Here is a 27,706-nt window from a genome sequence, read left to right as displayed (position 1 = left end):
ATGACAGCTTGCATGTTGATTTAGGAAAAAGTGCATTAGTGTGTGCTCTATGATCTGTGTGAAAAGATGTTGTCTTTCTTTTCCCTCAGTAGTTAAGATTTTCAAAGTTGAAAGATTGAAAAGCTTGCTTATCATCTTAGACTGCATTTAGGAGTATTATCATACATCTCGTGGTGATCCATAAAGGCAAACTGCTAAACAAGATCAACCTTAAAATAAATTGAATTTACATAACAACGCATTGAAACATAACGCAAACACATAGAGGTCTAAGCTAGAGACGTGTTCCAGCGTCGTTAAACGTGATATCTTAGCGTTGAGTGGTTGGGTGATTCCTCCACGGTGAAGCAATAAGTATCAATACGGACTTGTGCTCCCACGTACCGTCGCGTATATATTGGGAGACCCCTATAGGAACAAAGCCTTTATCCAATAGGAAGCCGTGTCGGCCGCCCTACTGATCGCAATGCAGTGAACACAGCATTCACGAAGATCGACCACTCGTACCGTAAAACGTATTCTGTGGTTTTGCGAAAAGTTTGGCACACCCTCTGCCTAGAACTCCAGAGCAGTTTCTTTTGGCCTTTTTCAAACTCTATAACTGAAAAAGTCCATCCGAGCATTTGTCACTTCGGGCTCGTTAAAACATCGAAGGAGACTAGAGTCATCTTTAGCTTTTTCTCGACTCTTAAAAAGTGAAAAAGCAAGTTGTGTCTAAAGCGTCGTTATAAAATTTATTTTAAACGGAACATAATCACCTCCTATTCCCGCGTTGATCTGTAGGTTGAGAACATGGAACGCCCCAACCAAGGATTTCCACAAGATGGAAATCCTAGTCCTTTCTCCTCTTGGGGAGAAGTTGGTGCGCCCCACATGGCCACATTGTCGCTTCCAGGACTGACAATTGGCCTGCCAATCTGGCTATTCTCAACCAATGTAGTTCAGAACACCATGGTTCCTGAACAGTCGAGTCAACAGTTAGATCAGTCTAGAGCTGCCCACCAGCCTTCTACTTCTTATAACTCTTCCTCCAATCCTTCATCTTCGCAAGGTAGAGCCGGCAAAAGCCAAGCTCCCATGGAGAAGAAGGAGAAGAAGAAGAAGGAGCCTAAGGCGACTGGGGGCAAGCAAAAGACATCTGACAAAAATCCACACACAGCACAGACCGGGCCTAAATCGCCATGTGTCATATGTAGAGGAGACCACTTCCATAGAGATTGTCCCTGTATTCCCCGGATACTAAGGGACTGGTCCCCTCATTTGCACAATTCGGGAGCATCAACCTCTGATAGCCATGTTGATTGCTTACCGTCAACCAGCGAAAGTGAAGGTTCAAGACAAAGAGGGGGAGCAAGATCCCCCTGTAGACTGTGTGAAGGCGATCACGCCATCCACCGTTGTCCCTTCTTAGACGAAGCGAAGAGAGTTTTGGAAGGTCGCCCGGTTTCACCGTTAAGACTTCCTCCTGGATACAAAAAACTCGTGCCAAGTCCTTCGTTGGTTGAAAATACAGCTGGCCCACTCAAGTGGTCAGCTGAAGCGTCAGTCATTGAAAATGAACCTACTGAATCCAGACCAGACGAAAGTCTAAAGGTCGATACGGCAGTTGACCCGGTTCTTCCTTCAGAGGTTTCATCCTCAAATGACACCGTCACTGAAGATTCATCTTCAAATGACACCCTCACTGAAGAGAATAAGGATGACACCATCCAGATTCTTTTCATCAACACCGACTCTGATGAGCATCAGGGCAATGCGCCCATTCCTTTATCGCAGGAAGGAACATCGTCAAGGTCATATCCGGCCGTGTATTCGGTCCCACCACCAAGCAATCTGGTTGTATCCTTTGATTGGAACCAACTAGGCAGACCCCGGTTACCAGCCAGTATACCATTCAGAATCATAGTCCAAATTTACAGGATGGTAATGGCTGGAACTATCATTGATGAAGGGGCATCTGTGAGTATCCTTTCCTCTATTGCTTGGAAAGCACTGGGTTCCCCAGAGCTTTTTCCTGAGATAAGAAATCTCTCGGGTTTTGATAAAGGAACCAGTCGACCATTAGGGATCCTCCCCAATGTACCCGTTACATTGAAAGGGAAGACCGTTCAAATGAACGTGATGGTTGTTCAAGGACCCTTGGATTATAACCTACTCCTTGGACGAGACTATATATATTGCATGGGAGCTATAGTCTCCTCACTCTTTAGAGTAATGTGTTTTCCACACGAAGGAAGAATGGTCAAGCTCGTAGACCAACTTTCATTTCCGGGATCACGCATCGCAAATAGTCACATACCAACCCTCAATGGTCTATTCACCCAAGAAATGTCTCCACCCCCAGTCCTCCTTCCCGATGAGTGCGAGTGATTCGGAAAGATGGGACTGGAACCCAGGGGGCATGCATCCTGGTCTGCTTTGGGCAGAGAAAACCTTGGGTATAGAGTAGATTTCCGCGGGAGAATATGACTAGTCCGTACCCCGTCCGTCTAGGAAGAGGGGTTGTTCTGGAATAAGATTCTTTTGTCAAAGTTATGTGAGTGAAATAATCTGTTTTTCACCCACCTTTGTCTATTTCGGTAGACATCGCCGAAGAAGTGTTCAGTTTGAAAGATTAACAGAACAATCTTTGGGTAACCTGAAAGAGGTAAGCCTCACCCTTTAAAACAAATGTTTTATCGGATAAGTAGGGGCAACCTTGAAATTGTATTTTATACCCTGGGGGCATGCAAACCTTTTGGAGTGCAAGCAAAGAGCGGTTATTTATCTGTTTTTTGGATTAGTCGTTTCCTAACTTGCATAAAGAAAGGATGTGGGGCAAAGGTCAAAATTTGCCAAATTAGGAGCATAGCTTCGTGAGATAAAGCTCCATAAAAAATAGCTATCTCACAGGAGACATTCTTATCTTACGACTGGTATAATCGAGCAGTTTTACCGCGGAATTTATGCTCGTTAAAAAATAGAAAAGCGAGATCCGAGCAGTTTTAGCACATAGTTCATGCTCGTTAAAAAATAAACATAAGATTGAGCAGTGTTTTGGCGCATTCAAGCTCTTTAAAAAATGAACCCAGTGCTGGTAAATAACCATTGTGATCGTAAATTTATTAGCCATGAAAATCCTTGGTCGTGTTTGCACCCGCCACCTCCATTCCATTTGGCCAATCATTCACCTCCATATGATTGTTTACCTATTTTGAGGAACAGCTGCGAAGAGTGATTTCACCTAGCCATCCTTGTGACACTGCCGTGATTGGAAAATTCCAACCTGTACCTGGAATCTGCTGCTACCCCTGTTTATCACTCGTTCCTCAAAAGACGAGTCTTCTTTGAGCTCTTTTCATCTGACTCGTAAAATATGAAAAGTTTGCAGAGTTTTGGCCTTCCAGCTCGTTAAAATGACCGGAAGAGCTATCCCTCCTCTAGATTTTAATCTTTTTGGACCTGAGGGATTATTGCACAAAAAGGTCGAGCGCTTGTTTTATTCGGCTCGTTAAAGTTATCGAAAACTCATCCCTTCTGTATTGTTTTATACTTTTTCGGACTTAAGGGATTGGATGACGAAAAAGGAATTTTGGAGTTAACTTTCTGTACCTTTTCAGACTCTCTAAAAATGAAAAGGACCGAGTTTTCCTTGTCGTTAGACTCGTTAAAATGATTAAATAGCGACAAACTTGTCTTTAGACGAGAACGAGTTTCCCTATCGCTAGGCTCGTTAAAACATAGCGATGGGCTTGCCCGAAGGGCAGGTTATAGAACAAGCATATGTTATCCTCCTCAAGCTTGACAAAAATAAAGAGGTACTGGTCAGAAATGACTGGGGAAAAATTGGGAGAACCTCAAAGCTTTAATGGTAGCAAGTCGCTCTTGAACATGACACTTTGTCCTCCGTATCACATCGGGTTGGGTTGTTTTCATTCACCGGTCTCATCACCATGGTCCTCGCCAAACCATCCACATTTGGGGTAATGCTACCGATCCATCACATCAGTGTCGTTATATGTTCAAGAGATGTTGTTCAGAAAGAGTCAACCGTGTCCCATCCACTGCCATACATTATCCTTCATCCGCCCATGATCGCCACCCTGAATCATGTTTCACAGATTGTTTTCACCTCCACTAAAATCATTAGCTCCGTTCCGTGTCACTGATGTGGGATTCATTAAGGCCCTCCTTTGACGGATCGCTTCTTGTCGACTTCAGCTCATTATCCAAGAAGTTGATCTAGGAACAACCCCCTCAGTACTTTGAAGCTTGCATGCCTCAATGGCAAGTTTCTCACTTCCGGCGACAGGTATACATCAATGACCTTCGACCAGAAGATTTTGCGTGGTGTTCGACGCCAAGTCCTTTATTCACACCACGTGAATTGTACTGCAGTACCTTGAGGGTCATTGTCATTATTGGTGATTCCTCTCGCGCTTGTTAACGGTTTACATTATTGACCGGTAATCAAGCGATGTCTTTCCATGTTCGACTTCAGCGCAATTCTCACATGGATCGACTTGTACTTAGAGTGAAGATCGAACGAGTTTGAAGACCCCGGATCTAGTTTCATCCATCCGGGCTGCGATATATACTCAGGAAATATAAAGACATTTGATATGTACATCATTGCAGCAGATGATCATCCTACTCAAAGGATGATAATTTCAGCAGAGAATTATCAGTCTACCATCAGACGATCGTCTGTTCTATGTACCAAAATGAATTTATAAAGCTGAGCATGGGAATGCCCGCCTCAGCTAGATCATGAAAGCAGAACGAAAAATAATGTATTGTATTGTATTTTATTACAGGGCACCTCTCAGCGATTGAATGAACTTCGGATCCTCCTGATAAAGCATTTCACCCGATAAACGACCTCATACTTTAGGGGGCAACTGTTATAGACATTTTTGTGCCTTACAGCATGAAGCATGAAATGTCGATAATCTAAGGGATCCAAAGTCCCTAAACATGTTGTTCCTACCCCTAGAGGAACAAGGTCAGCAAACCACAGCACTGAAAATCAGTTCTCCACCTGAAAACACTCAAAAACAAGCTAATTCTGGATCATGTCAACTGCTCCACTGAGCATCTGTGCTGAATGTCAACTGCTCCACTCTGTACCTGCGCTGAATGTCAACTCTAATGAAGGCTACCTGCGCTGGGCGAGATTGGCCAAGTGGCACAGTCATTCTGCAAGGTGTCAAATGCCCAGGAAGCTTCCAAAATGACACTTGGATCAGGGAATTCGCCTTGTGATGAGTAAGAGGATCTAGATCTCCAAGTGGAAGCAAGAAACTCCAAGTGGACTCAAGAACTGAAGTATAACTGAAGTGGGAGAGGACACTAGTCAGCTTCATGCCAAACTCAAGCTGACTCATCCTTTCTCCAAATCTCCTATATATAGAGCTCTCTCATGAGGTCTAGGGAGGCTGGAATCTTGTGAATGTAAGGAAGTGCTGTTGGTTTGAGTATAGAACTATTGGGTGATTGCTTTGAAGGAGGTGAAGAGGAGATTTCTCTCTGCTGGGAGGTGTTGCTGGATTGGGCCTCTTATGGTTGTAACACTCTCAGAACTTTACTTCTTCCATTAATAAAGCTTTTGAGGTTCTTCTATATGCATGTGTCTCTGTGGCGTATTGATGCTTGTATATTTGATTTATTCTAATCCTTGAATCAATTATGGATGTATGCTTCTTGTAGTTTCCCTTTCTTGTGCTTTTGCAGGATCTTTGTGTAGCTGGGCCAGTGAAAGAGCAAGGAGCTGGGAGCAAGCAGCAAGGAGAGAAGATTGGATCAAACATTAGCGGAAGACAACGGTTAGTGGATCTCTTTCTCCCCTCTCTTACATCTCATAAAGAAGTAATCTTGAATAGCTTTGCATTCGGTTGTTGCTGAGGTACTATCACCCTTAGAGTGGGATAGGGTCATTCCGTATTGGATACTTTTCCCAACAACAATATCATCGGGGAAAGCACCAACATAAAACCCCTATCTGTATTATGAATCAAGCAGAAATCCTCTTCAAGTTACAAAAAGAATCAGCTCAAGAGCTATCCTGCTCTTTCTGCAATCAGAAGATGAAGCTCATAGACTCCCTAGGCCTCAATATATAGGCCACAAGTCCTCCAAGCTCCTATATCACGTATTTTTCTTGGAAATAAATCCTTCTCCATGCAAGGAATACTTACCTAAAATATCCTAGCAACTGATAGTACACTGTCCCACTATCTGAACTCAACTGGGTCTCTGTCTGAACTGACATGCATCAGTTATCCATGAGAAAATACTCAGTTAACTGAAATAATAGTTGTCACATGCATGCAAGCATTAACAAACTATTTTTCACTAATTTAACAACTTGTTAAATTAGTCTAACTGGACTTGACTAGTTTAAACTAAGTCAATTGATCCTCTCAATATAGAACTGAACCTTATCTCCTTTAATCAAGGGATAAATTCCTAAATCAAGAGAGAAAATAATTGCATGATCTCACAAAGACTTCTAGTTTAATTTTCCATAACTAATTAACTCATGGAGATTAATTAATTAATATTTTAAACTGCTGTTAAGACCAAATTCGTTTTTACTTCCTATAGTTAGACCAGGGACAGCTAAAAATAGGAAGGGAACCAGAAATGCTATTTTTAGAAACTTCTATTTTTAACAGTTTCACCTAAGGAACCGGGAGCTAATAAGGTAGCCGATTACTAGAAAAAAATAAAATCTCCAATACAATGTGAGTATGAAAATCAAACGAAAATTGGTTTGATCACTAAGAATTAAATTCATGGCCAATGTTGGCTCAAGACCTATAGGTGCACAAAATATATATTGCAAAGGATTCAGAAAAATTATTCTTGGGTCATCAAGTGAAAGGTATGTTTTCTCCTAAATTAGTGTGTACCTTGTTAGCTAGACACCTCGACCTACCCAGAGAGCCCTTATGGCACAATATTTAGACATATAATTTGTGGCCAAAAGTGGCACATGTCTTGTCATTAGTGGGAAGGATAAAAGTCCTTACATGGGATCACATCCGCAAAAAATGTTTTCAAGGCCCCTCTTTATGGCATCTATGCAGGGAACATGAAGAAACAATGGAACGTCTTTTAAAATCTTGCCCTTTCATAGAAAATATCTGGAGTCGGGTCCTTCATATCTTTGGTCACTTGGATCACTCACCCAACAGTGTAATTGAAACACTGGAGAATTGGAAATTGTCCCTATTTAATAATCCAGATGTCAACATAGCATGGTCCTTGGTTGGTGGTTTTTTCTTGTGCACAGTATGGAAAGAGCGTAATCAGAGGATATTTCAAAACAAACATCCATCTAGTGAGTATGTTTGGAAAATGGTAAAGTGAATTATTAGGGGCGCAGTCCTTTCAAAGTTGTGGTCCCCTAAGGATTGGAAAGTCAATCAACAAGAGGTTTCTATTCAAAATTATCTAGAGATTTCGCTGGCCATGACACCCCCAAGAAATCCTGGGTCTCCTCCCATTTCCAACTCTTCCCCCTCATATTTTACTCTCCCTCCCCTCGATTTTGTTAAGTTAAATTTTATGGGGCATCCAAAAGGAATATGGGCCCAGTTGGATATGGTGATGTCTTCAGATATTGCAATGAGGCAACTCTAAGAGAGTTCGCAGCCATTTGTGGCATAACTAGCAACAATGTAGTTGATTTTTGGCCCTAGAACGGGGTTTGTGGATAACAGATGAAGTTGGTTACTTGAAACTTCAAGTGGATGGGGATTCTCAATTGGCTATCTTTACATCTCAAAAACTTATCTATGGTACACATGTCTCTAAACTAATCAAGAGCTAGTGCTTGGAAGTCCTCATCTCTCGCATTTAAAAGCTATTTTCTTCAATACCATATGTTGTTACCTCTCATACACGCAGAATTGGGAATAATTTTTTTTACCTTCTAGCTAATTTGGGAAGCCAGGTTAATGAAATGAACTTTAACTCTCCCTAGTCATAAAATATTTGTCCAAGTTGGACAAATCGGTTACAAACCATTCTAGAAGAAGATAACAACACCCTAATGGGGGTGGAGGAACACAGGAGGGTGGAGTTAGGGGTGGGAGGTGTCTTCCACCTCACCAATTCATGAGACTATTAAGGAGGGGGGTGGCGGCTTGCCCCTCCCATGCATTATACATGTGGAATTCATCATCTTTCTTAATGGTTCACCTAATATTTGTACATTCTCTCTCAATCCTTTAGTTGTTTATAAAGCCAATGCCTTTTCTGAATGGTAAGCATGGGCCATAGGAGTGTTTTTTCAGGCATCCCTACGAGCCTAGGTTCAAGAATTGATGATGTGAATGCCTAGTAGTGTGGGAGTTTGTAGTGAAAAAAATAGAGTGGTGAAGGTTTACCAAGTTTTATATAGCAGTTCTTCCTCTCAAAAGAAAAATATTACTAACTCTGTAAGTGTAAGGAAATCGTTCTTTCTCGGAGGTAGGTCATCAAGAAGAGAATTTTGGTTTGATGAAAGCTTATGTCAGTTGTTTAATACTTGTCTTTGAATGGAATAATACAACAGAACAATGTTCGAAGCTAGTTTGTGGCAAGGCATCTTCCATCCATCTTGGACTCATGTTGAGGTAACCTTATGATCCTACCTTTGTTTGCTCTATTACCTCATTCTAGATATTTTTGTGGTGGTGTTGGTTCCTTTTTCCCTATTCCTGGAAGATTTTGTGGATGGTTGGTTTTCTATTAAAGGCTCTATTTTACCTTAATTTGACTTCATTTCCTGCACTACTAGCCTTTCGTCATCATCACCTTTTCATTATTATCTCGTGGCTTTGATCCTGGTATTATAGTATTGTTATGGTTTTGTTCAATTCTTCTGCAAGGGACAAGAAGGTTTTATCTGCCATCTGGTTTTGGGTAAGGGGGGGGAGTCTATTTTCCTTCAATCGTTGGAATCTTTGTCTCTAATTAAGGAGTTTGACTGCTCTAACTTTCGAGGGAAGCACATTTGTTGCCTTCTTAGGGTCAACAAGGTTTTGTGGATAATTTGGGTTATCATGCCATGTCAGCATGGGCATAGACGATGAGGTGCTGGGGAGCATGGCTAGACTAATAGGTTTAGCTCTGAGGCTTTCTTTCAGGTGGTGGTCGTTGCTTACTAGGTCACGACCTCTCTAGGAAATAAGGCCGATATTCAACGACTTGAAAAGCATGCCCATAAGGATAGGTAGACATTTTCAAATTTGAACTTTTGGAATAAGTTTCTCATTAGCTCCTGGGCCCTGGGCACACCAGGGGAAGGAGAAATTAGGTTATGCATATGGTTACTCTTCATTGGCAACTGAAAACATTACTAGGGCAAGTTCTCAATGAGAAACATGGTGATAGAAATGAGATCATATCCTTCCTTAATGACATACAACGGAACCAATGGAGAATGTAGGGCACCTTGATTGATTGGAAGCTCATATGACCCATATGGAAAAGCACATAGAGTGAAAATTCAAGGTTCCAACACCCCCGAGCACTAGACCGAAAGACCCTACTCCCGTGACATCATCTGACTATAAATGTCTATATGTTTGGAACTATTTATTTTGGTTTTTTGGTCCTTTGGATATATGATGTGTTGGGTTGTGCAATCCATGTTGTTTGATGTAAAAACTTTTGCATATCTTGCACTAGACAACAAATCTAGTCAAAGTGAGGTTGGTATAATTTTATGAAAACTAAGATCAACAATGTAATATTTTTCTTAATGGAAAACTCTCAACTTACAAAAAAAAAATATATAATATTAATTTTGAAGAGATTTTAAATCTAACTTCATTAATATAAATAATATAATTTTACAATGTTTAAAAAAAAATCAAAATCCCCTCTTCCCACATTTGAAGAAATTTGAGACTAGTTCCCCTCACAGATTGGAGACCCCCTGTAAGACCCTCAAGTTGAACATTGCATGAAGACTTGCACATAGGCACAGTCACCACATCCTTAGTTCACACCCTGGGATACAACATGTGGAATATCCAAGCCTACATTGGGCTCAAGGGGATTTGTAAAAAACATCACATGAGGCATAAGGAAAGCATGTTACTTTAGGTATGTAGTCATGCTAAGGGGGCTAGTCAGGGAATGAGCATGTGAATAAACATTGTGATGGATTATAAATTCATAGGGTACATGGTTTATCGGTTTGTGATAAATAAGTTGCATGACAAAGTAGCATGGAGTTGGATTAGAATTCATGGTGGGTCGACTGACAAGTGTATGTATCGATAGGAAAAAGAGCAAGGTGAAATACAGGGTTGGTTTACCAATGAAGGAGCGTATACGAGAGTGGGAATGTGCATACATGGGTCAAACAACTACCATAGAGATGCACATGGATTTGGAAGTGTGGAAATGTAGGTCGACCAAAAATGTGCTAGGTGGAATGGCACCACCTAATGACACGACGGTCAACTCGCAACTATTCCAAGAGTATGGTCATGTAAACATTTAAATAGGCATTTGATTGATGTTATGACACCACAAGTCGAGTGAAGAGGAATTTGCAATATGATTGGATGAATAGGTTGCACGAGTGAACGAGTCGCATGGATGGTTTTTATTGCAGCTAGTGGGTGACGTCGCAAGGTGAGGAATCTTTGAGTTAAAATGAAGAGGAAGGCAAGGGGTTCGCATGGATACAATTATGTGTATGCGTGGTCACTTGGTTATGGAATTAGGTTGGTTGGTCGCACAAGGTATGGGAAGACTTGGTACAATTTTGTAAGCCAAGAAGTGGCACGAATTTTGTACTAGGGAATCACATGGATGGAATTGTAATCGATGTACGAGCTCTAAATTTGTTATATTCTTTGTACTTGTGTATTATAATAAGGTGTTAGATCGGGATGCCTACCCAACTATAAAAAGGATTATGAACATATTCTTATACTTATGGTTGCATGATGTAATTATTATTCTTGTATGGAATTTCTAGTTAAAGAAACACAAGTGTATACGATAATAATTGTGACAAGACTAAGTATGATACAATAGGCATAGTCAAGAATAACATAATTTTGTATCAACTAAGATGGAAAGATGAAACAAGTCATGGTGTTGGACTCCCCATAGTGATCAACAACTTGGAAGTACCAAGTTGAGTCGAGTGTCCAAGTGATTGTGGGGGCATGGCAATTAGTATCAGAGTTGAAACAAAGAAAATTCAAGTTTCTTTACCACATGATAGTGGCCAGTGGTATTGAGAGTAAGATCCAGATAGGTCGGCACTTTATTATATGCGGTATTGACAAGTACATAGGTCCCTCTTCATCCAATCATTCAAGACAAGCTTGTTGAGTGAGATGCGTGATGGGGACAACACGACAAAAGGGGGAATGATCTACAATGACATGAGATTGCAAGTCGATTTGTAGAAAGAAAACCAAAGCCTATCCAAGATGGGAGAAACCATTGTGTGAGGGAACTCATGAGAAAAAAAAGGTGTTGAAGTTGTTGGCTAACATTGATGGTTACGAAGTGTTGAAAATGGATATGTATAATATAGGGAACATCCAAGGAAGCAATATTATCGCCATGGAACGATCTCAGAAAGACAAAGGATTTATGTGTTGCATGTGTTAAAGGTGCACTTTATGGAATATTGTCCAAAAGGAGTGGCTTGGATGGACAACTTGGAGGAAATCTAATCGGTCCATGTTGTAAAGGAGTTAAGTGTTGTGAAGGAAGCACAAAGCTCAGAGTTGTTCAAGAAGAATGGAGAGCTAGTGGCCTTGAACACATTCAATATCCTCTCCTTTAGCTTCCTATACTTATTCCCTCATATGCCTGACATAAATGCAACAAAATAGAGAGAAAATTGGCAAATTAGGGTGTCTCTCTAATTGATAAGTCATTGGATTGAAGATGGTCTACAACTAACTCTAAACCCTTATCTACCTAGTGTTTCTCACTTTCTCAAGAGGATACCAAACCCTCGGATGGGGTGAGAAGGGACAAGTGACCTTGGACATGACAACATACCACCATTACCATGACACACCTATTGAGCTCTTGACACAAAAGCAGGAACCTCAACATTTCATCCAAGCTCCATGTCTTAGCATGATTTATCGCTTATACCAAGTTGAGTTCAAGGAATTTATTGAAACAACACTCAATCATATCCATTGCCAGACCATCCCAGTATAGGATTGATTCTAGAATCTATTCCAACCATCATTTGTCCACATGGAATTTCTGAATGGACGTAGAGTGTAAGGCATGTATTAATTGGTTCATTTTAGTTCATGGTTTGTCCATGAATTTGAAGGTATTTATTATCAAAGCAGATGGTTGCATTGCACCCCATAATCACCATCTACTTTGGCTATATACACTCCTTTCAGTCTTCTATTTGTAGTGTATCCATTGTGGTTTTGGTTTATCTTTATTTTTGTCACCATACCTCTCGCAAATCTTCGCTTCTAGGTCATAAGGGCAGATCAGGCTCTATCAGCTCATGTGGAGCCCATGCAAGTTCTTCCACCTTTCATGTTCAACTTGAGGCTCATGAGGAAGTTAATTTTTTTTTAGTAAGTTCCTTTGCACCTTCATGAGGAAATATAATTGATGGAGACTAAAATACTATAGGAGTAGGGTACCATACATGACTAGGATATTGATACAAAGTTGGGCAATAGGATCCCTCACACAAAGAGTTCAAGGGCCCATGATACAAAATACTAGAAGACGATTGATTTATACTGTCACCTCAAAATGCTTGTTGGGAAATTCTTAATGGATTGTGATGAGGCCAAGGAGGGAATTCTAATACAATTGGATGAAATTCAGTTTTGGCTTAAAGACATCATCTCCAATTTGCCTACCTTTGCTTAACTAGGTCATATCCACCAGACCTTCAAGTCATACTCCAAAGCTGCATCTTCAAGTTGTTCAAACCCTCTGTAGGATGTTGTTTTTTGCATTGTACAATAATTTCTTTTATGACTAAGAATATATTTAATTTTGTTTACAATCCTTTCAACTCACTCTCCTTACTCTCCTTATGGACTATGAGACCTAATTTTTAATCTGCAAAATAACAAGCTAACCACAAAATTTTGTATAATATTTCATCTTCTAACTTTAAAAAATAATATCAATAAAAAAAATTAGAAAAGTTTAAATACTCTATAAATATGAAAAGCTATGTTTCTAAAATTTTGATTAATATAATTACATACACTTAAATTTATGTCATGTTTTTTTAAATTAGTAAAATAATCGATTTTAATTTTTTTATATATACCATTCAATCGAAACTTGAAAGAAAAGCTATTTTATGAAAGGCACAAACTCAGAAGCTACGGATGCATGGGAGGTCTATATCTCTCCACGTGGAGTTAAATATAAAAGATGACGTGGAACAGTTCAGTAAAGACAATTCTTCCACCGCCACGAGGAATCACGTGAGATATGTCTCCAATAAAACAAAGCATGGCGCTGGATTTTATGAACTTTATTCAACTCCACCAACCCTCACCGCCTCAGTAATCATACGAATATTCTCACTTTTGACTGTGAAAACGGCGGCGGATAGCAGGAAGAAAAAACGCTAAACCAGAGTAGGCACAGCAAAGTTGGGAGCGCAGTCTAATTATAATTCAATTATGTGTTTTTTGGAATTTTACAATATAAATTTTGTTTTTAATAGTCCATTTATATAAATTAAATGGATTTATTTTATTGTTAAAATTAAATATTTTATAAAAAATAATTAAATTATAAATTTATTTAAAATAATAATAATTAATGATAAAATTAAATTAATAATGTGTATTTTAAAAAAATATGTAAAATTATTTTGTTTACATGAGTTTGTGATGATGGGTGGTGAGACCACTCAAAATCCAGGACATTAAAAAACATGTGCACAATATTTATTCAGAAACTTATCAACATGATTACATTTTGGAAATATATATGAACAAATGTAACAAGATTTTTAACCATGGAGATTTACCCCAATTTATCATAGAGATTCTTAATTTGTAAACAAGCTTTGTTACAGTATGATGAGCCAATATCCTGATTTATCAATACAACATGCCCAAAAAACCATAATTCATTTCATATAACACTTATTTATATGACATTTCTTTTAATTAATGAATTAAATTAAAAAGGAAAAACATAACGACTTTGCAAATATGTCTCATAGTTTTATTTGTGTATACTACCAAATATATTCAAGAATATTCCATAGAGGTTACATCCTACCATCCATCTAATAATTATTGATAATAGACATATCTATCTGCATAATTATTTTTTTAAAGAATTATTTTCAAATTCAAATGATATAATATTTTTTTTGGTTTTTTTGACATAGTAGAAAAACTTATCATAACTCAGTTGTGAAAAGAGCAGTGGGACAACCATCATCACTATTATTCAGGGAAAAGCAAACGACCCTGGTGGTTCATAACCATCATCACTATTAAGGAATTTAGACTTCTGTGATCCATAACATTGTTTAGAAAATCTTCGGCAAAATCACATAACCAATCTTTTGTCGACGCGTTTCGAACCAACGAGTGTGGTTCATCGTCAGGACAAGTTGAAGAACCAATCCGGCTTAGGTTGATTAAATAAAGTGTGTAGAGACTCCAACGGCTATAATGCCAACGGCTAATTTTGACCAGAGGTCCTAGTCAAACCACTAATTTTATTATTAATATTCTTAGAAATAGCTAAAACTTATAATTCATTATTATTAGTTCATATATTAAGAGAGTTCATTAATTAATTTAAGTATATCTAAAATATAAAATTTATATAATCTATTTTTTATTAATAATAATCTATATAAATATTATCATTCAATATTATTTAAATTTAAATAATAGTATTAAATCACTATTATTCTAAGAATTTTGTTACATTAGGTAATTTGTGTATTTATTTAATAATAATTATTTAAATCTAAAGGTCAATAACCTAAAATATAAAAATTATATAATCCATTTTTTATTATTTGGACATAATAATCATGTATAATCGTTCATATTTTTTATTAAATAATCTATATATATATTATCATTCCAATATTATTTAAATTTAAATAATAGTATTAAATCACTATTATTATACGAATTTTGTTACATTAGGTAAATTGTGTATTTATTTAATAATAATTATTTAAATCTAATGGTCCAAAGGGAAAAAAAAAAAAAAAAAAAACTAATGGAGTATATCTAAACTATAAAAATTATATAATCATTTTTTATTATTTAGACATAATAGTCATGTATAATCGTTCATATTTTTTATTAAATAATCTATATATATCAAATCACTATTATTCTAAGAATTTTGTTACATTAGGTAAATTGTATATTTGTTTAATAATAATTATTTAAATCTAATGGTCCAAAGGTAAACTCTAATATATTATTTTTATTAATTATTTAATTACAATGGCCCTAAAAGAAAAATCTAAAATTATTAATTTTAATTTTTTTTATAAATTTATTAAAGTTAACTCTGTCATTAGGTAATTATATTATTACTAATACGGTTTAAAAAGAGTTTTCTAGACAATAGTTAAAGTGAATTTCAATTCCAAAGTTATAGTAGAATTAGAATAAAGGCATAAATAGTTGAAACTATGGAAGCAAAAATTCTAATCTAATTATAATATACCTAATAGTATCCTAACGGGATAAGGTTAGTTAATTAATAACTCAAACACTTCATAATAATAGGACTATCTCGCCAAAAACAGAACTTAAGGGGAGGGAAGACAGAAACCCTAAGACCTAACAAAAGGGGGAATGAGGAGGCTCGGAAGACAAAGCTGGGACCCAGCAACTGCTAATCCTCCAGCCATCATCCCTATTAAGATTGTTCGGCCTTTTCTCAATCTCCAGGACCTCTCTAAATTTGCGATGGTGAAATTGCGCAACTTTGGCAATGACTTGAGCCTCCTCTATACAAACATGATGCATAGTCTTCTCTGCATGCTCAGCCAGGGCTGAGGACTTGGTCCTACCATGTCTTAAGTCAGTCGAATGCTCGCTAATCCGCTGATTGATAGAGCGACCAGTCTCACCAATATAAGGGGTCCCACAGGAACAGGGAATGACATAGACGCCCTTCATGTCCTTAGGGTCAATCGGGTCTTTCACCGACCTGAGGGAGCCACAGATAGTGTTGAGAGGCCATGAAGGTAATTAATAAGCTAACTGACCCTGATACGGCTAAGTTAGTTGAGCTCTGCCTTACCTCTACCTTTTTCAGCTTCGAGGGAGAATTCTATGAGCAGACTTGCGGAGTTGCCATGGGCTCCCCCTTGTCCCCTGTCGTCGCTAATCTCTTCATGGAGGATTTTGAGTCCAAGGCGTTGGCCTCCTCTCGTCTCTTACCGAAGCTTTGGAAAAGATTTGTTGATGACACTGGTGTTGTCTGGTCTCATGGTCCTGACGAGCTGGATCGTTTCTTCAGTCACGTCAATAACCAATCCACTGCCATTAAATTCACGATGGAAAAAGAAGATAATGGTTGTCTTCCGTTCTTGGATGTTCTCATCTCTAAGAAGGTGGATGGTTCCTTTTCTCATCAGGTTTTTAGGAAGAAGACGCATACTGAGCAATACTTGCATGCTTCTTCGCATCATTTCCCCACTCAGAAGTTAGGGGTTCTTAGCACGCTTGCCACCCGTGCTGTAAGAATTTCGGATGAGGAGAGCCTGGAAACGGAGAAGGCTCATCTCCTTGATGTTTTTGAGAAAAATGGTTACAATAGGCACCTCGGTCAAAAAGCCTTCCTCAGGGCCAAGAAGGAGCCTTCAATCCGAAGGGTTCCTAAAGATCATATCTTGGATGTGAACCTTCCTTACATCCAAGGGACCACGGACAGGATTGCGAGGATTCTGAGGAAGTACGATGTGCCCGCAACTTTTAGACCTCTCAACACTATCCGTGGCTCCCTCAGGTCGGTGAAAGACCCGATTGACCCTAAGGACATGAAGGGCGTCTATGTCATTCCCTGTTCCTGTGGGACCCCTTATATTGGTGAGACTGGTCGCTCTATCAATCAACGGATTAGCGAGCATTCAGCTGACTTAAGACATGGTAGGACCAAGTCCTCGGCCCTGGCTGAGCATGCAGAGAAGACTATGCATCATGTTTGTATAGAGGAGGCTCAAGTCATTGCCAAAGTTGCGCAATTTCACCATCGCAAATTTAGAGAGGCCCTGGAAATTGAGAAAAGGCCGAACAATCTTAATAGGGATGATGGCTGGAGGATTAGCAGTTGCTGGGTCCCAGCTTTGTCTTCCGAGCCTCCTCATTCCCCCTTTTGTTAGGTCTTAGGGTTTCTGTCTTCCCTCCCCTTAAGTTCTGTTTTTGGCGAGATAGTCCTATTATTATGAAGTGTTTGAGTTATTATTAAGTTATTAATTAACTAACCTTATCCCGTTATGATACTATTAGGTATATTATAATTAGATTAGAATTTTTGCTTCCATAGTTTCAACTATTTATGCCTTTATTCTAATTCTACTATAACTTTGGAATTAAAATTCACTTTAACTATTGTCTAGAAAACTCTTTTTAAACCGTATTAGTAATAATATAATTACCTAATGACAGAGTTAACTTTAATAATTTTATTAAAAAATTAAAATTAATAATTTTAGATTTTTCTTTTAGGGCCATTGTAATTAAATAATTAATAAAAATAATATATTAGAGTTTACCTTTGGACCATTAGATTTAAATAATTATTATTAAACAAATATACAATTTACCTAATGTAACAAAATTCTTAGAATAATAGTGATTTGATATATATAGATTATTTAATAAAAAATATGAACGATTATACATGACTATTATGTCTAAATAATAAAAAATGATTATATAATTTTTATAATTTAGATATACTCCATTAGTTTTAAAAAAAAAATTTACCTTTGGACCATTAGATTTAAATAATTATTATTAAATAAATACACAATTTACCTAATGTAACAAAATTCGTATAATAATAGTGATTTAATACTATTATTTAAATCTAAATAATATTGGAATGATAATATATATATAGATTATTTAATAAAAACTATGAACGATTATACATGACTATTATGTCCAAATAATAAAAAATGGATTATATAATTTTTATATTTTAGGTTATTGACCTTTAGATTTAAATAATTATTATTAAATAAATACACAAATTACCTAATGTAACAAAATTCTTAGAATAATAGTGATTTAATACTATTATTTAAATTTAAATAATATTGAATGATAATATTTATATAGATTATTATTAATAAAAAATAGATTATATAAATTTTATATTTTAGATATACTCAAATTAACTAATGAACTCTCTTAATATATGAACTAATAATAATGAATTATAAGTTTTAGCTATTTCTAAGAATATTAATAATAAAATTAGTGGTTTGACTAGGACCTCTGGTCAAAATTAGCCGTTGGCATTATAGCCGTTGGAGTCTCTGCACACTCTATTTAATCAAGCTAAGCCGGATTGGTTCTTCAACTTGTCCTGACGATGAACCACACTGGTTGGTTCGAAACACGTCGACAAAAGATTGGTTATGTGATTTTGCCGAAGATTTTCTAAACATCATCACTATTATTCAAGGAAAAGCAAACCACCCTGGTGGTTCATAAGGGGGTAGGCTTTCACCCATGTCAAATGCCTCTAGGTATTTGGCTATTAACCTATCAACTGAGAAAGGTGAACTTTCAGAGAAACAAAAGTAATTTTAGGGCATACTTAGAACTTTATAATATTTTTTTTGTTATTTAAAATATGTTTCTGAATATATAAATAAATTCAATTTAAAAAAATAACATTCGTTGTGTAGCTATGGCACAATTTCACTCGGAAAACCATTTTTCGTCTTTTTTTTCTTAAAAATTCCAACCATATGAATGTTTAAATCATTTTTTTTTTATGGTGGATATTGATTAAGCATAAAAAACCCCAGGGGCACCCAAATTTCCCAGAATTTATGCGGGATTTGAATTTCCACCATTTTCTGGGCAAAATTATGGCCTCTGGTTCCTAAATTTTGATTCTAAGTCGCCAAAACATAATAAAATCCGGTAGAATTTTTTGGAAATTCTAGTTAGAGTTGTAAAGCTTTAGGATTTTGGGTGCCCTCATTTTTTATGGTGTTGAATCTTTTTTACATCAAAAAATGATTTAAACACTTCCACCATTAAATTTTTGAAAAAAAAAAAAAAAATCTAACTGGAAATAACTTCGAGCAAAATTGTCTCCTCAATAAATAAAGCTTAAACGGGCAAAAACTATTTTAATGCATGGTATCTTCCTAAACGAATCTCTTTTATTGGCACCCTTACGTTCTTTGGCCTCTGAGGATCATCTGGCTCCATCTCTATTTTGGAATCATTATTACAACATCGTACAATTGTACTTTTTTAAGGGACAAAAGTCCTGATGAGCAATTTGGTAGGGAATTTGTTTTTGACACAACAGGTAGTGGAGAAAGAAGAAAGAAAGAGAGAAATTATTTTAACATCCACGAGGCTAAAGATAGCCTATGGGACAGATTGCTTCTTTATCTGCTTGATATGTTCAATCCTTTTTCTGTGAAGCTTCAAAATAAATGCTTCCAAATTCTTGACAAACCCCTAGCTAAATAGATTATCCCAAGAGCTAGCTACCACATATCTACATAACTTTCCATGTTGTCTTTGAAGGACCCACATTCTAAAATGATTTTTTTTTATTTTTATTTTCTCTCTCGGAAGAACAAAAAATGCATACTCTTTCCTCCCACACTTCCTTTGGCCTTTTCTAGCGCCCTGTTTCACAACGGAGTTGATGAGAATTAGTCCTTAACTGAGCAATAATAATTTTGGCTCTCCAAGAGATATTGGCCTCTATGTATGCTTTTGGTTGATGACTATGAGTGGGATTAAACACTTCAATAAAGTAATTTTTCTTTCTTCCTAGCTCCTTATCCCAAGTACACTTGTGGAACTTTTCCATAAGGAAAACTTTTATCTCTTTGTTGTTTATGGGACACGCGTTCAAGCAAATACCCCATTTACTAAACCATTTGTTATTTTGTTGCATCCAATTTTTTTTGCTCTTGCACAATCTATCATTAAAGACAACCTTAGACCATCTACCCTCTTCCATTTGCTCAAATTTTTTTAAATACCTTATGACTCACACCTTAGCAATTGCTTCAATAGGAGCAGCCCCTGTTTCACTTAACAAGATATCATAAGGAACTACACTCTTAATCTTAAATTTGTTTGTAATCAAATGCTTCTGAATTTTCTCAATTTGTCTCCACTGCATGTCGGATGTACTGCTAGCCCATAGTTCACAACCATAGAGAATCACCAGAATCACTAGAAGCCCAAAAAGAGTTTGAGTGGTTTTCTAGTCCCATAACTCTGCCTCTCTACACCTATTTTGAAAAGCATACGATGCTTTCCAACCCCCCAAAATTCTTTTCTTTCTACAACCATTCTACCTTAGATTTTTGTTGAAGTCAATTCTGAGGTATTTGTAATCCGCAACTTCTTCCAGAATGTTGCCATCAAAGTAGAACTTATGTTGGTTATGTTTTCTTTTCTTAGAGAAGACCACTACTTTCGTTTTGCTAATATTGACTTGCATCCCCACACTTCTAGAAACATGCTCAATTGATAGTAAGTGCTCTTGCAAACCAAGAGTTGATTTAGCAATCCGAATAAGGTCGTCTGCATACAAAAGAAGCCTTATAACAAACTTGCCCAAATAAGTACCATCGCCCCCTTGAGAATTTAACCACTCCTCAAGCTTGTCGATATATAAACCAAAAAGGGTAGGAGACAGTTGGCAACCTTGCATGACCCCGATATCGCTTCTAAAACTTTCAGAAATGCCGGCTGAAGTTCTAATTTTGACTTTCACGTCTTCATACAGCCTATGCACAACTACTCTCAAATGTTTAGGAACCCCAAGTTCCTCCATTTTGTGCCAAAGTTCATCCCTAGGAACCGAGTCAAACGCTTTTCTGAAATCAACAAAGCAACAAAAGACTTCTTCCTTTTTTGTATTTAGATGATTTGCAACGTGAACAATGTACATGGGATATGTGTTTTTATGGTTTGCATCATAGCACTGAAGTGGTATATATATTTATCTATATATAGTTATTAGTTTTTATTTTAGATACTCTAAAATCCATTTTAATACTAATTTCAGTTTTTTTTTTTCAAATGGTTACGAATTAATTTCATTTTATTTTTAATTTCAGTTTTTTTTTTTTTTTTTTTAATTTTATTTTGAAAAAGGATTTCAAAATTTTTAATTTAATTATTAATAATTAGTAGGCGGAGCATAGTTTAATTAGGCCTAAGTTTTGTGCCAAAAAATATGGAAATTCTCACAAGATTTGATAAAATTTTAGGTGTTGCAGGGGTTTTGGATGGTGTAGAATCCATTTCCACCATCAAAAACAAGATTTACCCACTCCTACTATCAGTTTTTTTGTAAATATCATATTTTTGTAAAAAGAATGGTTGGATTCCAACAATTTTTTCGTTGTGGGGCAAAATTGACGCGATAGTCAATGGCATTAGGCGTATGGTAGGGATTTAACATCCATGGAATTTTCTAGAATATTCTTAACAATTTTGACAAATTAAAAGTTAACGTTTGTCTCCAAAGTAGTAATGCCTTTTTTTCTCTTTTAATTGAATTGATTAATTAAAGCAAGTCTCATGTGAAATGAGTCATAGCTTTTTTTGGCATGTGGTATTGATAAGCCATGGTATTGTAACAAAGCTTATTTACATATTAAGAATCTCTATGGTAAAATGGGGGTGAATCTCTATTGTTAAGAATCTTGTTATATGTTTTTTTTAATGTATATATATGTTTAATTTTGTTAATAATAATAATTTAAAATAAAGTTATAATTTAGTTTTTTTAGCAATGTTATTTGTATTATGAAATAAATATTTTGATGTTTATCATAGATTAATACTTATTAATATTTATTGACCATTTAGTTTATATAATTGCACTAGCATGTTAAAATTTTTAGAATTTGGTATTTTATATTTTAAAAAATTAAAATTACAAAATATTATATATACTAAATTTAATGAAATAACATAATTACATTTACTTTATGATTATAATGAAATAACATAATTACATTTGCTTTATGATTGTAATGGTCTTATGATGGTTTATTAAATAGATAATTATATTTGGTTTTTTTATTTTTTATTAAAATTAAATTATATATATATTTGCAACACCAAAAGAATTTGTATTTTAATTTTTTGTTTTGGAGGACTGTAAGAAAATTATAAAAACAAATAGCATTTAGGGTATTAACACATAGTATTGATAATATTAGAAGAACGTGTACTTGAATTTTAAAACATACTAGGTGGCAGGGGTACTGTTGGACTCCATAGGAATGCGAGATATAACTGTAAGTCACCATAATAGAGTCGATGTTATTCAATTATTGTAAGAGAGTCCATCACATTCAATTATGGTGGCACACCGCTATATGTTACAATTCTTGTAACACAATTGTAAATGAGGCATACTAAGAGGGCTTTAGAGCCTTTGTGAGAGATCATTGATTGGTTAACGATAACAATATACTCATTAATTGGTTATTAATTTTTTGTTTTTTTTAATTATAATAATAACATCCTTAATTTGTTAAGGAATGTTTTGCTTTAAAACACAGTGAATATACATTTTTTTCTTCTTAGTTTAGCATGTTTGTATGTTGGAGTTTCTGGTGGTAGAAGTTTGACTTCGTTGTTATTTTGTTTTGATGAGAGGTTATTTTATTTTTAGTATTTGTATCATATTATGAATCTATTTTGATTTTTAATTTATTTTTGTTTTCATATAGGAGTTGTTTTTAATGCGACTTTTTAGAAGTTTTTCTAGTGGTTTTTTTTGTAAAATTTTTTTAACTTTCGGCAACAATTTATTGAAATCACAAGCTTGATGGGTAATCCCTGGAAAATCGAAGTGTCCTAAGAGTTTTTCACGGTGTTGAATCCAAATATGCAGTTAAAAAATCAATTTAAATAACACAGATCAAAATTTCACCTCAATTTTTTTGACTTGGATTCCACCAACAAAAAATCACACTAAAAACAACTCCTTTCATATATATATATATATATATAATGTTTAATGAAATACTATATATATATATATATATATATATATATATATATATATATATAATTATTTAATAGGATTATGGATATTACAAAAATGTATAAGCAATGTTATTAAGAATCCATTAAACTTCAAAGTGTTAGACTAACCTTTCACTGAATTATGAGTTTTTTTTTTTTAAATATTGTAATTCAAATCTTATCAACGTTTTTGAGATGTGGTAATATGCATTTATATCCTAACTTTTTTTTGAGATGTGGTGATATGTATTTTTTAATTATAATTTTTTTTATATTTTATCAACATTTTTGAGAGGTGGTGATATGCATTTATATTTTATCAACTTTTTTTTAGATGTGGTGATATGTATTTTTCAATCATAATTTTTTGTTGGTAATCCTTTTTTTTGACACATTTCTTTTTTATTTTGATTTTGAGAAATTAAAACTGATATTTTGATTTTGAGAGAAAACAAGACTAGAAATGTTAAAATTATTAAATGTAAAAAAATCCCATTTGAGAATTCTCTTTTCACTAGATGAACAAACTACTAAATCAAAGAGTTGAGAATCTAATCAAGATTAAGGTACCCCATTAACAAGAGAAAACTATGTAATATACCACCACTCCCTCGCATATAAACAAGAGACATTCATTAACTTTCTTGTGAAGAAGATACATTAGGAGAAGATTAACTACTTATTGAATCCTTGTTGCAATGAGTGTAGAGATCATGTTGCATGACTCCATATTTTGTAATGATGTGTCCTTAGATGGTAGAGGATGCTTGTCATAGTGGCTCATATATAACCTTAAGAGGGACATGAAAAGACTGTCCTTTTTCCCATAAAAACAGATCCTTGTTCTAGTCACAGTAGGTTGGTCGATAATGTGCTTTGACCACAACCTCAAGAAACTATGGGAGGTTCATGTGCATGACGACTTTCCACATGGTGCTCTTCACACATAGATAGAAATCTCCATCAGTAACTATACATTGAAGCATGGAGATGTGGGGCTAGTAATTGTGGGGGGAAGGATGGAAATACAACCACATCTTTACCTGGATCCATTTGAAGAAGCAGTGGTTGCTGAAAAGAATGCAGACCGTCATCGAAGAAGTGCAGAGGAGAAAGAGTCTTATGAGGATTTGAGCACTAAAGGTGGAGAGAAACTAAGGCACTTTGCCTATTATGCCTTTGTTTGGCATTATGACATACAACGATGGAAGCATAGGAGTGATGATCTACCACACCACGTACTTGATTCATCACAGCTGATTCCACAACACAACTACAAGCTTGATGCTCATGCATTGAACAATCGACATCCTGGAGAGGTAGAATGGAGGGAGTTCCGAGAATCCATTCTAGGAGTTATGCCACATCGTTGGGATAGAAGGGAGGATACTCTACTTGAGCTGGCACATTTCAGAAAGCACAAAAGGAAATCCCTGAAGAAGATGCCTGGAAAGAGATCATCATCTACAGTTCACAAACTAGAGGACAAACATGTTTTTGGGAAGGATACAACAAAAAAAATTACCAGTGCTATTGATAAGGTAGCAGAGTATGCTACATATGGCAAAACAAAGAAGAAGAGTCTTTATGTACCCATAATAACAAATTATACTAATCTCTGGTGGATTCCTAATGTAATTGTAGCACATCAAAAGGAGGGAATATAAGCTATTCATCTAGCCTTTGGACAGTTAGTTTGTAAGCTTCATCTGCAAGAGGGTGGCCTACATGCTGATATAAATAGAGATGGAGTGTTAGAACATGTTCAGGTTGTTGGAGGAAGTGGTATTGAACATACTGTAGCAACTGGAACAATGTAAGTACTAAAATCTTGTTGGGTTGTAGCTACTTCTAGAGTTCTAGTGCAAGAGCAACTTTTTAATGCCTCTATTTGTAGGCATGGCCCATTTGGTGTATCACGAGCTTTTGTCACACTCTTGATGTTGCTCCTCTAGAGGTAGCAACGTCTATTCTGATTCCCGGGAATGATGGACACAAGCCGAGGAGAGGTTACTACTTATTTTCCATGCATTTATGGCCAGGGTTAAATCTGAAGATGACAACTACTAACTAGTGCTACTTGGTCAAATTTGCCTTCACATGTGTGAATTGTTGAAGAAAAGGTTATCCCCAATTTAGAACCTTTGCCACTACATGTTCATGTAACCCATATAGTTATTTTGGTTGCAGGAGAATAGGAGGCAGTTATTCTTTCCCTAGATGGTAGTCAGCTCACGTCATTCTTCTTGCAATCTCTACCTACACACCCCATAATATATGGTGATATTTCAAATGATGGCTTGAATGACCTAATTCTAGTAACTTCTGATGGAATTTATGGATTTGTGCAAATCTGACAACCTGGTGCCCTCTTCTTCAGTTCCCTGGTTGGTTGTTTGATAGTTGTCATGGTTGTTATACTCATCTCTCAATATTTTAACTCGACAAACTCAAAACCAAGGCCCTTTGAAAGAAAGAGCACTGACCCAAGGTAATATGTGTACTGTGAGCATATTTTGGATGAAGCATAATCCTTTTGTTCTTTGATAGAAAACAACAAACCCTTATTATGGTTACACATGTAACATGTTGAGTGATACATGCATTTATGAGCAAGGATTATGGCAAAAAAAAAATCTCATGTGTAAGTTGTTAGTGGTCAAAGTTCTAAGTTTTTAAAATGTTGAAATTGTGTCGCAAGAGTTGCCAATTTGGATTAGTACAAAAGATATGAAGTGGTTTTTACGAAGTGAAAAAAAACTGGTATGAATACTCTTCTCGCAGTTGACATCGTGAGAGTAGTGCAATTAACTTTCATTTGCCACAGCATGAACGTGTCAGAGTTCCAGGTTTACTTAGCTGATCTCCCATCAAATGAATTTAATACCATTGTTTTAGATGTTCCCTCCACTTAAAGGCGCATATGGAGTAACAACAGTGGCACCCCATGAAGATAGATAAGCCTGCGAGGACTAGATCTTACTTCGCGTCTGCGGTGGGGGGATCCTATAGTTAGGTGGTTAACTTTTTTTGACCATCTAATTATTTTTAAATTTAATTGGTTTTATTTCTCTAAAATATTTATATTGATTTGTAGCATCATTATATTTGTTTTTTTTTAGATATGTATATTTTTATAACATGCAATTTTAACATTCACAATCTTGCAAGAAGAAGTGGTATTCATGGAGGCTATTTGTTCACTTTTGCGAGATGAAAAGTAAGTGTTTGATACCACTGGATTGTCATGGAAGGATCATGGATGCCAATATTTGTTCACTTTTTGCACAAGAAAAACAAGTACTCAGTACTTGTTTTTGAAAATTGATCAGTACTCAGTACGAGAGAATTGTTGGTGAATCAGATTTGACTCTCTCAAACAAATACTAAAGACAACGATGGCATCAATGCTTAGGTTTTATCTACATGGACCATTTGTATAAATTTTCATGTTTACTTGGAATCCCTACCGAAGGTAGTTATACATCTCTTAAGTTTTAGTTACAGGATATGGAGTCACGATGAATCGACCATTTAAATGGTTTATGAAGAATTCTGTAATCTTCCACTTGTGTTTTGGTAGAAATTTTAGCCTTGGAGACACAATTTGTGGTATGCAAGCCACTACCTATTTTAATGTATAAAAAATAATTTAAAGTCAAAAATTGCAAGAAATAAGATGCAATTTTAGCATTCACGACCCTGCGAAAAGAATCAATATTCAATACTACTCGATCATGTAGGCCATTATTTGTTCACTTTTTCCAAATGAAAAACAAGTGTTCGATACCACTGGATTGTCTAGGAAGGATCATGGATGCCAATATTTGTTCACTTTTTCTGTAAGAAAAATGAGTACTCAAAAAAATATTAGTACTCAGTACAAGAAAATTGTAGTTGAATTAGGCTTCTTCCTTCCTAGCCTTCTTATTTAGAGTATTTATCTATGAACCTTTTTAGTGCTTTGAATTATCGACTTTAAGCAAGGTCTCTAGCCATGGGTCCAACTGGATGTGTTCTTCACCAATCATTTTCATCGTAAGCAGTAATCAATGACTCAGTAGCAAAGATAAGATAAGGAGTCGAGGTGGAGGCATTTGGGGTAGAGGTAAAGGCATCGATTGAAGGTTAAGGTTAATGTTAACCACTTATATCCAAGACCATTTGTTGAAAGGATGATGATCCTTGAAATTTGTGTCTTTATTGTTGTCTTGAGAAAGCATAAATATTTTGGTATTTTAAGTTCTTGTTGGCAAACAAGAATGTACATTCCAGGTGTCAATGAATGAGTAATGAACAAGAAAGAGCTCACTCTCTTGGTGGATAATTTTGTTGATTGCACAATGAAATGGTTTTGATTGCATTAGGTGCAGAATGAAAATGATGGCTTGTATTTGGTATTTTTTTTGGATGATGAGTTATGTCACTAGTTGTGTCCTTGTAGGAAAATCTCGAGTTAGATGAGAATTATGTTCTTGTTTGTA

At 36.0% G+C, this 27,706-nt stretch overlaps 1 pseudogene; it reads left to right on the top strand.

The window, feature by feature from the left end:
- Positions 1–25,830, top strand: part of LOC149218452 (uncharacterized) — a 33,680-nt pseudogene extending 7,850 nt beyond the window's left edge.
- Positions 25,831–27,706: the final 1,876 nt, after the last annotated feature.

This window comes from Pinus tabuliformis, chromosome Q (genome assembly GCF_031772625.1).
Source record: "Pinus tabuliformis cultivar Carrire ecotype Pingquan chromosome Q, CPIR1, whole genome shotgun sequence".
In the NCBI taxonomy this organism is placed as follows: Eukaryota; Viridiplantae; Streptophyta; class Pinopsida; order Pinales; family Pinaceae; genus Pinus; species Pinus tabuliformis.
The sequence above is the reverse complement of the archived record's forward strand: the minus strand, read 5'-3'. Positions and strand labels throughout refer to the sequence as shown.